This window comes from Sparus aurata, chromosome 23, assembly GCF_900880675.1.
Source record: "Sparus aurata chromosome 23, fSpaAur1.1, whole genome shotgun sequence".
Lineage (NCBI taxonomy): Eukaryota > Metazoa > Chordata > Actinopteri > Spariformes > Sparidae > Sparus > Sparus aurata.
In genome coordinates this window covers 1,753,055-1,771,386 of record NC_044209.1, presented here as the reverse complement: position 1 = coordinate 1,771,386, position 18,332 = coordinate 1,753,055, and the positions used below count along the sequence as shown (strand labels likewise).

The window sequence follows — 18,332 nt, the reverse complement described above, 5'->3', positions numbered from 1 at the left end:
ATTGTGGTTGTTCTAGTTTCATAAGGTGTTCGGGCATACAGCAATACCCCAGTGACCACTCTGTTTTTCTGTTGTTTTTCTTAAATGAAAAAATGTATACTTCACTCCTTGTAAATGTTTTAATACAACTGTATACATCTACAAAACCCAATAAAAAAAGCTGGGAAAAAAAAAAGAAGAAGATCAGAGTGGTGTTTGATTGTGCTGCATCATTCCAAGGGATGTCACTGAACACACAGCTGCTCCAAGGACCAAATCTTACCGGCTCATTAGTCATAACCAGATTCAGGAAAGAACCCATCATTTTGATGGCAGATAACGAGGCCATGTAATATCAGGTGCGTGTACCAGATGAAGACTGTAACCTGTTAAGGTTTCTCTGGTGGCTAGTGTTGTCATGATACCAAAAATATGACCTCGGTACGATACCTGCCTAAAATATCTCGATACCGATACTGAAACGATACCACGGCGGAAAACTAAAACATCATCAAAAGTAATGGAATTAAATATTAGATGACAGAATGTGAAACTTAAAATGACTTATTTCTTTTTATTTAAACACAGTAAAAAAACAACTTTTTCTGTAAAAGCTGCTGAGCTTTATAGCTACTTAACCTGTTAAAACAACAATGAAATGATTAAGCAGCTGTTTAACTTAGCTGCCAATCTGGTTACAAGCATCTCTGTATCCAAGAAGACAAGTGTCGTCTTGTTTTGTTCATTTGTCTTGTTTGCTCTCAGAGATTATTAAATAACCTGATTTTCGTAGTAGAAAAAAATTAACAGCACGTTATTATTACGTTATTATTCAGCATAAAAATAATGAACATAAATGACATTAACTAAGTCTGGCAATTCATAAAATAAGATAATACTTTATTCATCCCACAAAGGGGAATTTTGCAATTTGCATTTCATGATGATAAAGTTCAAACCCTGGATTATTAGCCTGCAACTACATTAGTGCACTAAAGTGCAACACAATTGACCCATTCTAATAATATAAATTACAATATACATCATAAATTATTGAAAAAAATTTACATGCTATGATTATATTACTAGTACTGACTGACTTAGTGGTGTTGTTGATCAGCATACTTGAGAACACCAGCACATGTAATGGTAAAGTTGATGTTACCAGTGTGAACGTTGTGTTTGCATACAGAGATGTGTGGAACCACATCGGACTGTTAAACAGTTAGCTTTACCCCTGACTGCCTCGTGCAACTCTGATGGTAAAAAAAGTTTGCTTGTCACAAAAAAAAAAACTCGCTTGACTTCCATCCGAGGGATATTAATGCTATCTATCGCTAACCTGCAGCTCTTTGAACTCTTTGAACAAGTCAGCATGTCTGTCAGCTACATGTTTCGCCGAGTTGGACGTGTTGGCTCCATAGGTCATTATAGGTCATCCTTAGTGCCCACATATCTCCACTGATCAACATCTGCTGCTTCCCTGATAACAGAGGTTCTGTTTGCCACAAAGGTATGAAATCTCCTGTTTTCATTACAGATGTATTTAAGGCTGTTGTGCTGTCGGTCCAGAAAACTGACTTCTCCAGCTTAAGTTGCAGCTCTTTCTGTAGCATTTTATCCACTCGAACAGCAAGAACTGCAGCTGTGAGCTCCAATCGAGGAATTGTAGTCTGCTTCAGAGGAGCAACTCTGGCTTTTCCCAAGAGAAATGCAACATGCACTTTGTGATCCCTCTCGAGTCTTAGATAAGACACAGTTCCATGTCCAGCTTGACTGGCATCTGATAAGTGGTGAAGCTGTGCTGTAACAGGATCTCCAAAGTCCCTGGGTTTAATACAGCGGTCCACTTTGAATTCAGCCACCTCCAGCCAACCAGACCATTGCTCAGCAAAGGAATTGGGAATTGCTTCAACACGGATGCGCTCCGACTCTGACTGCCCTTGCACCTGGACGCCACACACCTCGATCACGTGCATGGCCAGAGTTTACCCTACACACGGCTCTTCACTTTCGCCTCTCTCAGACTCCTCGGCATGTGATTACTCCTTTGAGCCTGCGTTCAACCGCAAAAGGAGCGGCACCGAGTGCACTGCGTAAATGAAGGCCACGCGTGGCTCAGAAAGCACCTGCCGCAGGAGCTGGAAGACAAACGAGTCAGCAAGGTGGAGACACTGTGGACGGCTATTTACTATATCAAACACCTGCGGAGCCTGCTGGACTTGAACGCGTCCGGGACGGAGGTGTCACTCGGAGACGCGCATAACTGCGCCGTGTCCGAGTGACACCTCCATCCCACCCGCAGTGTCTCCACCTTGCTGAGTTGTTTGTCTTCCAGCTCCTGCGGCAGGTGCTTCCTGAGCCACGCTGGCCTTCGTTTACGCAGCGCACTCGGTGCCGCTCCTTTTGCGGATGAACGCAGGCTCCAAGGAGTAATCACACATGCTGAGGAGACCGTGAAAGGGAAACAGGAGAGCCGTGTGTAGGGTAAACTCTGGCCGTGCACGTGATCGAGGTATGCGGCATCCAGGTTGACGGGTAGTCGGAGTCGAAGCTCATCCTTGTAGTGTGCTCCGGTGTTATCAATGGAGAGGCCGTGGAGAGCACGCGTGGACATATAAAACAGGCTCCACTAACGCCTCTCTATGAATTAAAAAGGATAGATCATGTTTGTTCTTTGTGTTTTTGAGGCTGGAGGTATGGGGAGTGTGATCCAGGGCGGAGAAGTAGCCCTATCCCTCTCATCAACGTAAATTGTTTACATTATGTTCCTTCCGTCGACACTGTGAATTATTGATATTTGGAAATTGACTCGCGGGCCGCATTGAGTGAGGACAAGGGCCGCATGTGGCCCGCGGGCCGCCAGTTGCCCATCCCTGACTTAAAATGTCAAGCAACTCTGGAATGGAACTAGTAGGACTAATAACTAATTAATAGTTATTATTACTACTATTAATAACTACCACTGCCACATGCTCACGAGTATAGCCTGCTAGCTGGGCGAAAAATCTATGGACTTTTCAGCATTACATCGCTGACTTATATTTTAAACAATAAACACAAAGGTCATTTAATGAAGATAAACAAAGTTGAATGAACTTGGGTTAGGTAGGCGACAAGTAAGCTATAGCCTGGTAATGAAATCAATGAAATCCAAGAATTAACAATAGCTAGCTAGCAAGTAGAAAATAGCTAAAATCTATGGATAATCTAGCTAGCTATCTTTAATCTATGGAATTCATTGATTTCAAATAACTTCATTGATTTACATAAACATATTCATCAAATCAAAAATAAGTGTTAGTTACCTTACCAGAGTAGATGGATACCAACAAAGTATTGAAAGCTGTCAGCATGCGTGTTGGCCTCTTGTCTGCAGTAACTCCCTAGTCAGGTTCCAGGCTCATAGTAATCCTCCAGATTGTAATAATATGGTGATGTTATACATTTTCTGAAACTCCATAGGCAAGTCAGTATTGCAGTATCTGTTTTTTGTGTCTCTGGTGTTCCTAGGTACCACAGGGTTCAAACAAAGAAAATAACTTGGGCGGAATTTGTGGGAAAAAAAAACGTCTAACATCCAATTTACCATGGGGAGGGGGGTTAACTTGGAGGAGGAAATATAGAAAACCAGGGGCCTTATTTGAAGGGCAACCGGTGGATTCTTGTTTGGGACACCTTGAACTTTCAAAAAATGCTGGTTGCCATCTTTTCCTCAAAAATGCCTACAGGGTCACATGATTCTGAAGTTATAGCCCAGTCTATTACGGATTTAAAGCATTGTTTACAGACGGGCTTTGTGGTGTCCGTGGGCTTGCCCTTACTGTCGGCAACGTGAGCAAAATATTTCCATATTTCTCTCCGTGCGTCTGCTTCTTCAACAAGCCTAGGATGGTCGGAAGGAGCACTCATGCCACTTTTAGCCATGCCTGTCTCGCTCTGCTGCGTGACTGTCAGTCACTGTGAAACCACTTGGAGTGCTCGTGCCAGTGGTGTTGAAAGCCAAACTAATTTTGCAGGATCTCTGTCGGAAAGGCCTTGGGTGGGATGACGTCGTACCCACACCCATTGCACTGGAGTGAACAAATTGGATACAGGAGCTCCACCTACTCGAAGATTTCAAGATCAGCAGATGTTTAACCCTTAGGAGTCAACGATCACGCCAGGGTGATCAAATCACGTGACTGATTTAAGATGACGTAGCACCGAGACGGAGCCTCGGTGAGTCTCGGTTCCGACTTTATGTGTTGGTGCGGACTTCAAACTATATACAAGTGTTTAAATTGTGTTGATAGGCCAAGTAAAATCGGAGTTATGATAAATATTGTCTGCCACATTTTTTTGGGGAACATTGCCGTCATGTTTGCTGCGCGTTTGATGCAGGAAGAAGCAATAAACGCAGGCTTTTCTCGCAAAAGAGTCCGCAAGCAGGAAGTGTTTGCAAGCAAAAAAACACGTTCCTATTGGTCGAAAAAGGCACCACACTAACCAATCACAAAATTACATTGTAAATCACGTGATTTGGTTGCTGGGGAACAGGGGGAAGTTGTGGGAGGGATGGTGACAGAAATACAGACAGCGATAGAGATAGCGAGTTTTGAGAGTTGAAAGATTTGTGACATATAGTGTGTTTGGAGTGTATAGTTAGTGTGTTATGTAGTGTTTGGTGTAGTGTGTTTAGTGTGTGGTGGAGTCATTTTTTTGTTTTGTGAGTCAAAACAATGAGGAGACTGCTGAATGTGGAGCAGGCAGGAGAGCTGAGGAGCCCTGACCCTGAGGCATTGCCTGTATTAGAATGTAAATAGTTACATATAACTTTATAAATTTAAAAAACGTATGTACAATTTTAGCAAACAACAGTTTGTATTTGCATTCTATGTAATAAAATTGGTTCGTTAAACTTATTTGTGGTTTTCACAGTCAAAAAAATAACTTTTTCCTACTCTGATTTTATGTTTTTTTGTGATTTTAGGTCCATTGTGTTAATACAGTATGTCAAAATGATAAAATAACTGTAAAATCACACATGTGAGGTTGTGCTGAAAATAATGACACCAAAAAAGGCAAGGTAAATAGTTTTTAAGGTAAAATATAATTAGGGATGTCCATCGGATTGGGGCCGATCTGGGCATTTTCCGCTGATCGGAAACGGCAATTTTGACCTTGGACCCAAGCCCGATTTTTTTTTTTTTTTACGTCAGAGCACAATTTGTGGCAGAATGCAGATGCGTGCGTAACGTTACTCTGGTAAACCTGCAGATACAATGTCTGCAGTGTGGAAATAACTTAAATTACAAAGCGAAAGCAGTCCAACGGCCACATGTAACATCTGCAATACGACCGTTTCATTTGATATGGCATATACAAAACAAACACTCAAAGAATACAACAAGTTCACTTGAGAGTTCAGGCAAGGACACGGAAGCAGCAAACAGTCGCAGATACTTTAAAAAGGAAAGAGAAATATCCTCGAATCCTACCATCTCAGCATAACATTACATTTACTCCACATTCGAGTTACAACGTTGCTCGTATGCGCACTAGTTTCGTTGGTCTCATACAGCAGAGCATGTAATACAGGCAATCGAGGAGATGCTGAACGCGTGTGAAATAGACAGGCAACGCGTCCACATCATTTTAGGTAACGTGAGGAATATGAAATAAGCAGTGGATGATATGGAGGTACAAGCGTGGGCTGCATCTCACACACACTTTAGCTGGCTGTAAACAAGGGTCTGCTGTCACAGTGCAGCGTCACAGACTCACCTGCTAACACAAGGAAGGTGGGGGATAATGTTGTTAAAGCATGCAGAATAAGAGCCATATGAAAGTATATGCTTTGTTTCAACAAAATAAAAAAAACCTACTAAGGAACAGCTTAGATGCAGGTACTTTTTTTCTTAATGCAGCTGTATTATCCAGGAAAATATTAGTTAAGGCTAAGGATCGCATCGGGACTCGGTATCGGCAGAAACTAAATATTAAAGGACTCGGATTGGGATCGGGGTAAAAAAAACCTGATTGGGACATCCCTAAATATAATGGTAAAATCAAAAGTAGTCAAAAACGGCCCATCACACTCTGGACTCCTAAGGGTTAAAGCCTGTGCACTTTGGCAATGTAGCTTCTGCCCATTTGCATCATTTTTCAGACGCAAGTGAGGTGGGTTATGGAACAGCTATCTACCTACTATTGCGCAACACGGATGGAAAGCTGTGCAGCATCCTTGTCATGGGTAAAGCCAGGGTGGCTTCCTTAAAACCAATCACCATTCCCAGACTGGAGCTAACAGCAGCAGTAGTAGCAGCACGTATGGACAGGTTGTGGAGAAAGATGCAAAGGGCCTGGTTTGCTCAGTGTGCCTTAAAACGGAAAAAGGACAAGCATTCTGGAGAGGCCTGTGACGAAGCTCTGTGTGTTGCTAGAAGCAGAAGTCTAGCATCATCGACTGATCATCATCTCTTTCCCTCTCTTTCTTTATTAATCTCCCCATCTTCTTGGAATAAGAAGATTCGATAAAGATTAGGGCTGCAGCTATCGAATATTTTGGTAATCAAGTATTCAAATATTCCATCGATTAATCGGATAAAACATACTTTTGCTTAATTAAAGCCCAATTATTAATATACAATAGAAAACAAGACAGATCACTTAATAATAACAACCAATTTGTTTCCTTTAAGAAAAATTGACATTTATTTAGTATAGATTTTGCAAAGTAGAAAACCGTTTCAAAGTTTCCGATAAAAATAATAAAAATTACTTCAAACTTAACATTTCCTGAGACATTAAATTAAATAAAAATAAATAACATTGTTTCCCAATTATTTTTTCAAAGTATCAAAAATAAAATAAAAAAATACAGATTCTTAATTAAGGAACACCGTTCCAACATAGGAACACCCTTCACTAAACGAACACCCTTCGTAAAAACTAATAGTTTTTTTGCTAATAGTTTTAAGCATCAGATCTTAACAGTATATACTCACTGTTGGAAAGCTGAGACTGTCGTGATTATTTTAAGCCCAAAAAAGTTATTTCCAGACCATGTAATAGCCTTCTAAACTCACCATGACACAACATTAGAAAGAGCCCTCTACCACAAGAAACAAGAATGCCTACATACCTTCGGAGTGTTCCCTTTTTCGACAGCTACAATGTCATGCCACAATTTTTTTTTCATAGTTCACCAAGAGTCCATAGAATGAGAATATCCATGTCATTTTACCCAAAACTAGCTACAAGTGTCGAGCAAGCAAGAAACCTCAGGGTCTTAGCTTTCATTTGAGACCAAGATTATGATTTTAGGTAAAGGGGTTCTCAAGTTATAAGCCTTTGAATCTCAGTAGGCGCTCTTGGAAAAATAGTACCCAAGCAAAACGCACAGACATGCCTTTAGAAAAAAATTTGTGAAAAATAATTTTTTTTGTCTTTTGACTTCAAATTTTGAGTGTAGCAAGCTGAGACCTGTGGCTATGGCCTAATTGTGTCCATAGACATACCTGAACCTTTATATCTTAGTCAGTTTATTGACATTTGAATTCGAAAACCAAAACCTGTGTTCCAACCTCTGTAACTCTGTGTCAGTATGTCAGAGAATCACACTTACACTTCAAGACTTGAGGGTGTTACCTTTCCAATCGTACCATGCACATCCCTGAATCTCAAACTAGTTGGGAGCTGTCATGCTTTTAATTTCGGTATGTCGTTTTGGAAAAAGAACCTTAAAATGGGGGCGTTCATTAAGTGGTTAAACATTGCCTTTAAATTGTGCAACTTCACATTCAGAATCAGAACCAATAGGTTTCAACATAAATGCTTGGCTGTGGACTGGGACTTGGAACAAGAGTCTTACACCCCCTTTACAGTCTCTCTTGACTTGTGTGTGCAAGCCATTAGGAGCACCTGGTTGCAGTGAAAGAGGGTGGGCATATCTACATGTTCAGGGCTGAGGCTTGCCCTCTTCTTTGAAGCAATTTTACCTGCTGCTGAAAACAAACGCTCTGATCGTGTGGATGTGGCCGGAATAAACAGCAGGGACTTTGCCAGCCTCACCAGTGTTGGATAGCGTGGTGCATTTGCTTTCCACCACGTCAGCGGATTATTCTTCTTGGGCAGGGTCTGTTCACCAAAATACATCAAGACCTGTGGTACAGTTTGACAACAAATAAACTATCAAATGTGTTTTGTTTATTAATCTTTTGTAATTTGTATTTTCTGTTTCAGTAGTACACTTTAAATTATGTGTGCTGCCTTATTGTGGAAATTGTTAAAGAAAACCAAAATAAAACATTATTTGTACCTCCTTCTGTACAGCATCATTTGACAGCTGCTCCTCATCTTGTTCTTCATCACTGGTGGTAGAGTCTCAGTCAAGGAACGATGTGGTCATCTTGCCACCATGTGCTGCTGGTGGGGAGTCCTCTGATGGCCATCTCTGTTTTGGCATATAGGTGCTGTTCCAGCGTGTGCAGACATCTTGCACCAGCATGCTCTCTGGTACCCATTTGCTTCTGCTTGACCCTCAACTTTGTGCATGTCAGGTCACTCTTTTTAAAATTTTCAACAAGACTTCTTGCAGCAGCCACACACTTGGAGATAGCCCGTTGGCTTTTCAGATAGTTTTGCACGACCAAGTTGACGGTGTGTCCTGCACATTTCACGATGCCCATTCATGCTTTTCATGCAAAATCTTCGCTGCTGCTATGACATTAGCACCATTGTCATGGATGACGGCCTTGATTTTCTCCGGTGGAATGTGGAATTTGGCAATTACCTCCTCAATCCATTCTGCGAAATTTGCAGCTGTGTGTCTCTCTTCCAGGGGCTTCGTTATCAGGCAGTGGGACACCATTTTCCAATTCTGCAGATAGTGGCACGTCACCCCCATATAAGCCTCTGCTGCAACGCTTGTCCAGATATCAGTTGTGAGTGCCACGCTGTCAGTCTCTTGCAGGGCTTTCTTCATCTTGTCTTTGATGTCTTCATACTTTTTTTTCCCAACTGTTTTGTTTAGAAGGTTCTTGATGGAAGTTCATAATTGGAATAGAAAGCGGAAATCATCGTCTTAAAGCCATCATCCTCCACCATGCTCAGCGAGCGCATGTCTGTGACCAGCATATTTAGAATGCTGTCTGTCAGTACAGCTGCTTGTGCAGAGGTGCAGGCTGGTGCTTTTTGCAGAAACTTGTCCATAAGAGGATGTGATGGTTTACTGAAAAAGAGGTGAAAATAATAATTACTTAATAAATATTTTGAAGGCTAAATGTCTTAATCGAACAATAAACCTTACTGACCCAATATACTGCAACTGAAATTAATAGACATGTGGTATGGTTAATCTCTTAATAGCAGATCTACACGCTTACGAAGTGTCATATTGCGCATTGTGAGCTTGTAGATCAGCTATTTTAAAATAGCTGAAGTATATATAGTGCTGAAGTGGTTACTGTATGTTTTGTAATAATAATATAAATCTACAAAGTAACTGGTAGGTTGTCAATTAATTGTAGTGGAGTAAAAGTACTATATTTGCCTCTGAGATGTAGTGTAGTGGCAAATATATACTGGGTCATGATCATGCATATAAATTTTATTTGAGAAATACACCTTCTAACAGTGAATATGAGCCTGATGTAAGACCAAGGTCAGATACTCCCTTTATAATAACAGAGCTGGAGTGAGTTAGCAACAGGTGACGCCGCAGCCCACCCAAGGCCAAGATAGAGGCCTGGGTGAGACACTTTGCAGCCATTAGGGAAGATATTAAATAATATTAAGATGATAGTCTCGCGTGATCATGACGAGGGGGGTGGTCCAAGAAGGGGCGTTGGTGACACTGACCCCAGGTATAAAAGGGGGTGATCCAGGGAGATTTCTCAGTTGTTCGGGGATACCTAATGGATTTATAACTTCTCTTGGAATAAACACCTTTTTGACTGAAGACCTGCTGCCTCGCCTCTGATTTGGACTTAGGCTCTGGAGTAAATTTTTGGACTTAGTCTCTGGAGCGATTTTGGGACTTAGGTTCTGAGCGGATTTCACCTCTGGTCTGGACTTAGGTTCTGAGTGGATTTCTCCTCTCAGTTGGATCTAAAATCTGGGCTGTTTTTCCTTTAATTTGGATTTTAACCTTCAAGTGGATTTACTGGGCCTGATTGTGGAATAATTTGACGGATAAGGATGGTAGTCTCCCACTACAGTAGTGGAGTAGAAGTAAAAGTGTTATAAATTGGAAATACTCAAGTGAAGTGAAAAATACCTAAAATTGTACTTCATTACTTGAGTAAGTGTACTTAGTTACTTTCCACCACTGCTTAATGTTAGTCACAATTAATTCAGCAATGTTACTTGGACTTAGTAACGTTTATCACACCATGGATTTTATGTTGAATTTACCTTGTCTCGGGTCGTCTGCTCATGTCGTCAAATGGGTGTTTTCTTTCCAGGTGCTGCGGCATTGAAGTGGTGCTGTTATGGTACGCCAGCACCACGATGTTGTCCTTAATTTTTAATTTAAAATGATCCTATAACTTCGACATCTTCTGTCTCTTCCTGTTATTACTTTCGCTTTGCTGCGTTCGCTCATTTTCGCTGTTTTCACTGTTTTCGGTCCCGGCGTCTGCCATTCTGCACAGCAAGACCGTCCACACACGTTACCAAAAGCCCGCTTCCGTCTTCTTCCGCTTTGTAGAAGACGCATAACCTGTGACGTAAGCACGTTGTGTCACACTAAAAAGAATCCGTGCGAAACGTGGGCTTTAAATTTAACTAGAAAAATGGCATTTCCTGCGAAAATACAGTGTGAATGCTAAAAGCTGAAGTCGTTTTGGAAATCTGCTGAATGTACTGGAAAATGCATACAACTATAAAGAATGGTCAAGAATTTGCAGAAAAGGCTGAATTTTTCAAAAACTGAAAAGCTGAAAGGTTTTAGGCTGAAAGAGCTTAAAAAGATGAAAAAAGGCTGTAGAGTAAGAGGGCTGGAAGAGGTTAAATGGTGAAAAAGGGCTAGAGGGTGAAAAGTTAAAGGCTGAAAGAGCTTAAAAAGTTGAAAAAAGGATGAAAAGATGTAGAGTAAGAGCGCTGAAAAGGCTTGAAAAGGTGAAAAAGGATGAAAATGTAAAAAAGTTAAAGGGTGAAAGAGCTTAAAATGGCTGCGCTGGAGCAGGAGCAACCATGGAGCAAGCCAACAAGATTTCCTACATTTCTATGTATGTCTGTGTCAAGTAAAAGATGTGGAATCCAAATCCAGCTGAAGAGAATTCTTTCTCCAGATTTTCCAGCTGCTCTACACTGTAGCAATGATGTCACGCACTCTGGCTCACGCAATACACATGCATTCTTCAGATACTTACGCTGGAGAAATAGCAGAGACAGAGATGAAAATGTCCCCATAAGAATGAATGGGAAAACGCCTCCCGAACCCCTGCGATTTTTAAAAAAAACTGTAATGGTTGTCGCCCAAATATCTATATGTTGGGTGAGAGGAGTCATGGCTGAACGCACTCATGTTGTCTTTTTTTCTGTTGAGTGAGAAATGAGGGCAGAAAAGCGAGAGACAAATCAGGTACTGTCTGCTCTCCTCCAGAAATTTAGCCTCAAAATTAACATTGCAGCATATGGGGGAGCTGCTCGAGTTCTCATCGCTCTCTGGCTTCTACATCCAAAACTGTAAGTCCCACATCTGAAATCAGACCACCAGCTGACACCCAACAAGATTTCCTACATTTCTATGCATATATTGTCTATGTCAAGTAAAAGATTTGGGACCAAAATTAAGCTGAAGAGAATTTTCTTTCCTATCTTCGAAAGCCGCTCTCCACTCTGGCGATGATGTCACCCACTCTAGCCGACGCAATGCACACCCATTATAAAATCAGAAGAGGAGCTAAAAGTTCTTAAAACTAAAACTGCCGTACTTTCAAAACCGTACTAAAGATTTAAAAACTGAAAACATCGCCAATAGTTCAAGGTCTTGAGACTGTTTTAAAGTTTGAATGGTGTCTCTCGCTCAAGGTATGAGGAACAAGTAGAGGTTGAAAGTCAATGAGTTTTGAAGAGGATTTGAAGCTTTTCCCATTTGATTCAATGTTAAAATGTTTTTGGAAAAAGCTGAATTATTGAAAAAGTTGAAAAGCAGAAGGTTGAAAGAGCTGAAAAAGCTGAACATTTGAATATTTGAATGGTTTGAATAGCTGAACATATGCTGAAGTTATAGCATGATGAAATTTGAAAAAATCCCCCATAAGGATAAATGGGGAAAATTTTGCAGAAAAAGCTGAATATTTCCAAAAGTATAAAAGATAGAAAAGCCATCATGTCCTTAAAAAGCTGAACATTAAAATGCCTTTAGCATTCACACTAAATAGTGTGAATTCCTTTTGCATTCACACTTATAAACAAGAACAACAAATAAACAACAAACAAATAGACGAGAAGAACAATAGTGTGAATTCCTTTAGCATTCACACTAATAAACGAGGCTTCGAGGCAGAGGAAATTCCTCAATCATTTTTTGTAATCGAGATACTCGAGGTACTCGAGGAATCGGTGCAGCCCTCAGTGGTCTGAAGTCATACATAATATATATTTGTGTAGCAGCTGTATTTCTGCGTTGTGTTATGTAGTTAGGAAGTGAGACGCACACTGGGGTTGAGCATCTATGGGAGTTTAATCTTCAGAATGAAGAAAAAAACAGGCGTCACACACACAGAGCCACACTGCAACTCTCCACCGCTCAGCTCGGAGCACACACAGCTCTATCACACTAGGTGGTGCAACGCCAAAACAACACCCCAGGGGAACTAAGGGGATACAATTGAAAAACACCGTAGGAACCTTTCTTTTTTCTTATTTTAGGAGGAAAAAATCATTTTGGGGAAGTTCACAACACAAGAATTTTAGGGAAAAATAAATAAACAAAACACAATAAGAAATTTTGACTTGGCTACAAACCCCCCCTGAACTTCACCAAAATATTCAGCAGTGTACTCCCATACATTAAACCTCTGCAACTAAAGAGTTACTCACTTAACTGAGAAAATGACTCACAGGGCTGCGCAACCCTTATGGATACACCCGCAAAAAGGGGTGCCTTATACACCACCTCGTACACTATAACTAAGGTAACATCGCATGTACCTTCTTTTTTTTTTTTAAATAAGGAGTGCAATAACTACCACTACTCTTGTAATACAAGCATCCTTACATACTTGGTGTCTTACAGGGGAGTTATCCTCACAGATGGGGACCTAACAAGATCAAGCTGAATATATTTTCTTCTGTGTCATATTCTGTATTAACCTATCAACAGGTTTCACTAGCCTGCCCACCCTCGTCCTTATCCTAGACATAGCACTGCTCGCTGTGTCAAGGGGGCTGTTGTCACTGGGCATCCCACCAATCACGCTGGACACACTCATTCCCCTCTGGCTCACACTGTCATCCAAATCAACATCTTCGGTTCTTTCATCAGCATCACGATGCTCTGAGGGGAGGCTGGGGGCAGGACTGGCTAAGACCCAATCGGCTGTCCGGTCTCCTGTGACATCCCAGCGGGCATCTGATGTAAATATAACATCAAGATGACATCAAACATTGATATCAAAATTGCATCCTGATTTGGTCAAAAACGTAAATCAACAGTATGTCAAACTTTGACATCAATTTGATTGATGTCAAATAATGATGAAATTGATGTTATTTTGACATCGTTTCAATGTTAAAGTTCTTTAAACTTTCAGCCAAATAATGATATTGATGTTATTTTGACATCGTTTCAATGTTAAAGTTCTTTAAACTTTCAGCCAAATAATGACATTGATGTTATTTTGACATCGTTTCAATGTCAAGCTTTTGCGGAAAAAAAAGAAAATTAAAATGCACAGATGGAAAGATCCCACACACACCATCTTGTATTGCAAACAGAATTGGCTTAATCTAGACTTGGTCTCACAGGATCTTCATCAGGATTAAAAACTGAACTACAATAGTTTCCCACATGGGATTCTCTCTCAATGATCAAGCGTACATGTATGAACAAAACATTTTATTGTATACTTTTGCAAACAACCTAATATCAACAAACAAATAAAAATATCAAAACAATACCAACAAATCAGTGCGCCTATGCATCAGGTTCAGTGGTCTTGCGGCCACCACCACCTTTTCAATCAGGCACTGACCGCAGATAGGTCCCCATCCGTAACTCAATGGCAGCCTCACTGGCTCCAGGCTGCGACTTCTCGGACGGCATCTGAAAAAAGGACATTTTACAAGTGTTGAGTAAAGTCAGTTTTTTGTTTGAGGATCAAACATTTATCAAAATAACTTATTTCAGCTACATATGGCAAGTACTGTATTGACCCGAATATATAAAAAAGTGGGGTCGTCTTATAATCGGGGTCTAACCGTTGACACATGCTGATAGTTGTCTGGGGTCGCTACACGACCACAACAGCAGAGGGCGCCAGCTTATTGTAGAGACGACACTGACACTGTGGCTCGGGTTATCTGTCAATCACAGCGGAGAAGAAGTGACAGGAGATGAAAAATGGAGAGACGCGGTGATTTTACGGAGCAAAGTGGATCAAAAGTGGGGCAAGTTAACAGACATCTGAGGCGGAGCTATGATGCTAATTTTAAGATAATGGTGATCAATGCAGCGGAGGCGCCAAACAACTGTCAGCCAGCCAAGAAATATGGAGTTACGGAGTGTAACGTCCGAAGATGGCGGGTCCAAAAAGACCGTCTGAAAACGCTAACAGTAAGAGAAAAGCTTATCGTGGTCCTCTAAGTGGCCGCTTCCAAGAGATTGACAGGAGGGTATGTGAGTTTGTTATTGAGAAACAAATTTTGGTTATCAGAGTCTTTTTCTGAAGTCTTGAAAAGAGGGGTCGTCTTATAATCAGGGTCGTCCTATATTCGGGTCAATACGGTATGTCAAAATCCTAGGTCGTGCAAAAAAAGAAATTCTACTTACCAATCATGACCTTCCAAAGGATCATTCTTCTAAAGGCACCGTTGCCACCACCACCGTCCAGTCCTGCCATGATCTTATTTGTAAGGACTCTGTCAAACACATACACATAAATGCTATTAAATCAAGGTTATTACTTTATTGTGATCCCTATTAACCTCAGTTCCACTGCTGCCATTATTCCTGGGGTCTGATTATATAAAAGTTTTACAAAAACATAGAAAAGAAAAACCAAAAAAAAAAACCATAAAGGTCAGGCCAGGTTACGTGGAAGTATACCAACTTTTTACTTATTCATACAATATGTTTCTGTTGCTGTGAGTGGAGTGTCAAAAACAAGGAAGCAAAACTCTTCACTGTGATACTTGTAACTTTCACAAATGAACCAACACCACACCAGAAAGACATTTCACATTTAACCACATTAAACTACATCCAATGATGAAATATAAACTCCACAGACAAACAGAAACAAGGTAAAAGTTGGGAATGCCTAAATCATTTAAAATCAAAGGCTGTGATTGTTCTTTTGGGACTTGGGGGGTGGCACACTATTGGCTGTTGACCAGTCTTCCAGGATTAACAGATAAAGAACAGGACTAACCTCTTCATGACGTTGACAACATTTTCACGAATGCCGGCTCCACCATCTTCATCATTTGAGTTGTCTGAAGAAATAATTTTCCATACATTATATTTAAATATGCACACACACGCATTATTTTGAAAGGGACAACTTTGGAGTTTGGATTTTTAACATCCACAAGGATGGATAGATATATGATGATAGATCAATAATAGATAGATGACAGATGATAGATAGCTGATAGGTGATAGATAGTTGACAGGTGATAGATGGCTGATAGATGACAGATAGATAGATGATCATACCAGTAGGCTCCCCGGGAATAATGTGGGCGGGGTCTCACAAAGTTGTGGAACTCGACCATGATGGGCTGGTGGCCAGACCAGGAGCTGCAGGAGATATAAAAATCAAAACTGAACAGTTTCAAAATTGTTTTGAAAATAGCAGATCTACAAGCTCATAATGTCTTGTGCAGCAAACACTGTTTCCACCTTTGACCCATTACCATTTTATGCATGTGTGCAAAAAGTGTTGCTATTTTGAGCCATTTGCAATGAAATTTCATTCATATGTGCACCTGTGCGGTGTGTATTTTGAATGACAAAAAAGATCTATCCATTTATAGTCTTACGACGAAGAATTAATATTTGAGAGAAAAATAATAGCATACCGAGTCCGATCAAGCCGCATATTTGATATATTTTTTGCTCAACGGCGCAGCATGAGAAAAGTGCCGAAAAAAGAGCGGGAGGATGAATAACTAAACAATTCCCCACCGGGAAATCGCAAGAGTGGGCTGTGTGCTTTGCCCCGTGACGAAAAACAATGGAAAGCTACACCAAAAATAAGCCTAGCCTGCAGGGCAGTCCCCCCCCCCCCCCCAAAAAAAAACTCTGGTTCTACTGATTCACATGAATGACCCAATTGACCAAGAAAACGGCGATTGTCGCAGAAAAGCGACAAGTTTGCAGGTATGTGTAGGAAATTTCAGTTTTTCGCATCTTATGACGCGAAAAATTAATATTCTGACGAACTAAATAATAGCATACTATGACAATAAATATACCACACAAGTAAAAATTACACTGCATCAAATGTACAGGATTTTATCAACATCTGAATGCACATTTATTACCAAAAGCAAAAATAGTCAAGTATGAAAATGCTTCCTTTTCTATTTAATCAAGGCAGGTTGTAAACATGTATCATAAAAGTATGATTTTTTTTAACTACATAAAAAAACCAAAAAAAAAACCCCACAGGTAATCAGATTTTATCAGACAAACAAACACAAGGAGAAACGTGTTGGCGGACAGAAGGGAGTATTAAATACTAGCCACAAACTGAATAAGTAGATAGATAAGAAATAAAGCTTTCAGCTTGTGTTAATGTACTTGTATAAAAACAGAAAAAAAAAAAAAAAAAAAAGAAGTCATTTTTTTTAAATCCCAAAATTGAGACTGTAATGTCTCCTATTAGAAATAGGACCTGTGTAAAGAATCTATGCATGACAGTACAGTTCGCACTGGGAGACAAAATGGCTACCGTTCGCGCCGCAACCGAACAAAAGGCCAAAAAAACAAAGTCACCGCTGTTAGCTTAGAGCGCGGCCTAATGTTTTAGATAACAGTTACCAGCCGAGTAGCGCCGCTAGCTCGCACCGGGGGAGAAAATGGCTACCGTTCGCGCCGCAACAGAACAAAGGCCAAAAAGCAGTCACCGCTGTTAGCTTAGAGTGCGGCCTAATGTTTTATATAGCGCCGTTAGCTCACACCGGGAGCTAACGGCAGTTAGCATGGCTACTCGGAGCTGAGCTAACAGCTCCACTACTCAGTAATCCGCAGCCAACTACCTCCGGATTAATATTGCTTAAACAGACCAACCATAAACAATTACATTTATTTTTTTCGAGTAATTGTGATCATGAGAGAGATAGTAATACCTAGCTTCAATAAAATCAACTTATATTAACTAGTTCAGTATGCTAATGTTAGATATGACACGTACTTACCTACGATGAGGTCAAAGGGTATCGTGCAGCAGCGCCGGGCCGGACCAGTGGTTTATATTAAGGCCAAAAATAGATGCAATCACAACTGTCCAATCAGAGTCCTCCTGTGTGCCTGTGATCTGTATCCGAGGTGATTTGTCAAATGAGATGGCTGATATCTGTGCACTGTGCACTTGACACAGACACATATGCGCTGTTCGCACATTCGACTCCAGACGATCCCTGCACGATTCATGATTTATATTTATTTTTATGAATGTATTAAAATTAGGGCCGGGACTCGATTAAAAAAATTAATCGAATTAATCAGAGGCTTTGTAATTAATTAATCGAAATTAATTGCATTTTAATTGCATATAAATATTTGACCTGAGAAAAGTGAGAAGCAATTTTTTTCACATGGATTTTAGTATACCATTGAATAATGACCAGAGATGGACAGAGTACTCGACCCCAGTACTTGAGTAAGAGTACAAATACCACTGGTCAAAATTTACTCCGTTACAAGTAAAAGTAGCTCAGTCGACATGTTACTCGAGTAAGAGTAAAAAAGTTCTTGCTTTTAAAGGTACTTAAGTATCCAAAAGTACATGCTTTTAAATTTACTTTAAGTAAAAGTAAGAGTAAGAGTAAATTTCTTATTTTTCACATCAATGAATTACTATAATTTTTTCTAAATGAATTTAAGGACCTTTTAACTCTTGTTTCTGAGAATTAACTCTTTGAAACCACCTGCACTGATGTGCTTGCTTTTAGAACCACAATGTTATATAGAG

General features: G+C 40.3%; 2 long non-coding RNA genes across 2 annotated transcripts; both read right to left on the bottom strand.

The window, feature by feature from the left end:
* Positions 1 to 7,520: 7,520 nt before the first annotated feature.
* On the bottom strand, positions 7,521 to 10,671 carry LOC115576286 (uncharacterized). Its single transcript, XR_003982811.1, has 3 exons — positions 10,378 to 10,671; positions 8,282 to 9,193; positions 7,521 to 8,124 (listed from the first exon to the last, which is right to left on the bottom strand). It is a non-coding gene; the product is annotated as an uncharacterized LOC115576286 (long non-coding RNA).
* A 3,343-nt stretch (positions 10,672 to 14,014) lies between these two features.
* On the bottom strand, positions 14,015 to 16,177 carry LOC115576288 (uncharacterized). The gene is made up of 4 exons (XR_003982813.1): positions 15,851 to 16,177; positions 15,564 to 15,627; positions 14,963 to 15,051; positions 14,015 to 14,236 (listed from the first exon to the last, which is right to left on the bottom strand). It is a non-coding gene; the product is annotated as an uncharacterized LOC115576288 (long non-coding RNA).
* Positions 16,178 to 18,332: the final 2,155 nt, after the last annotated feature.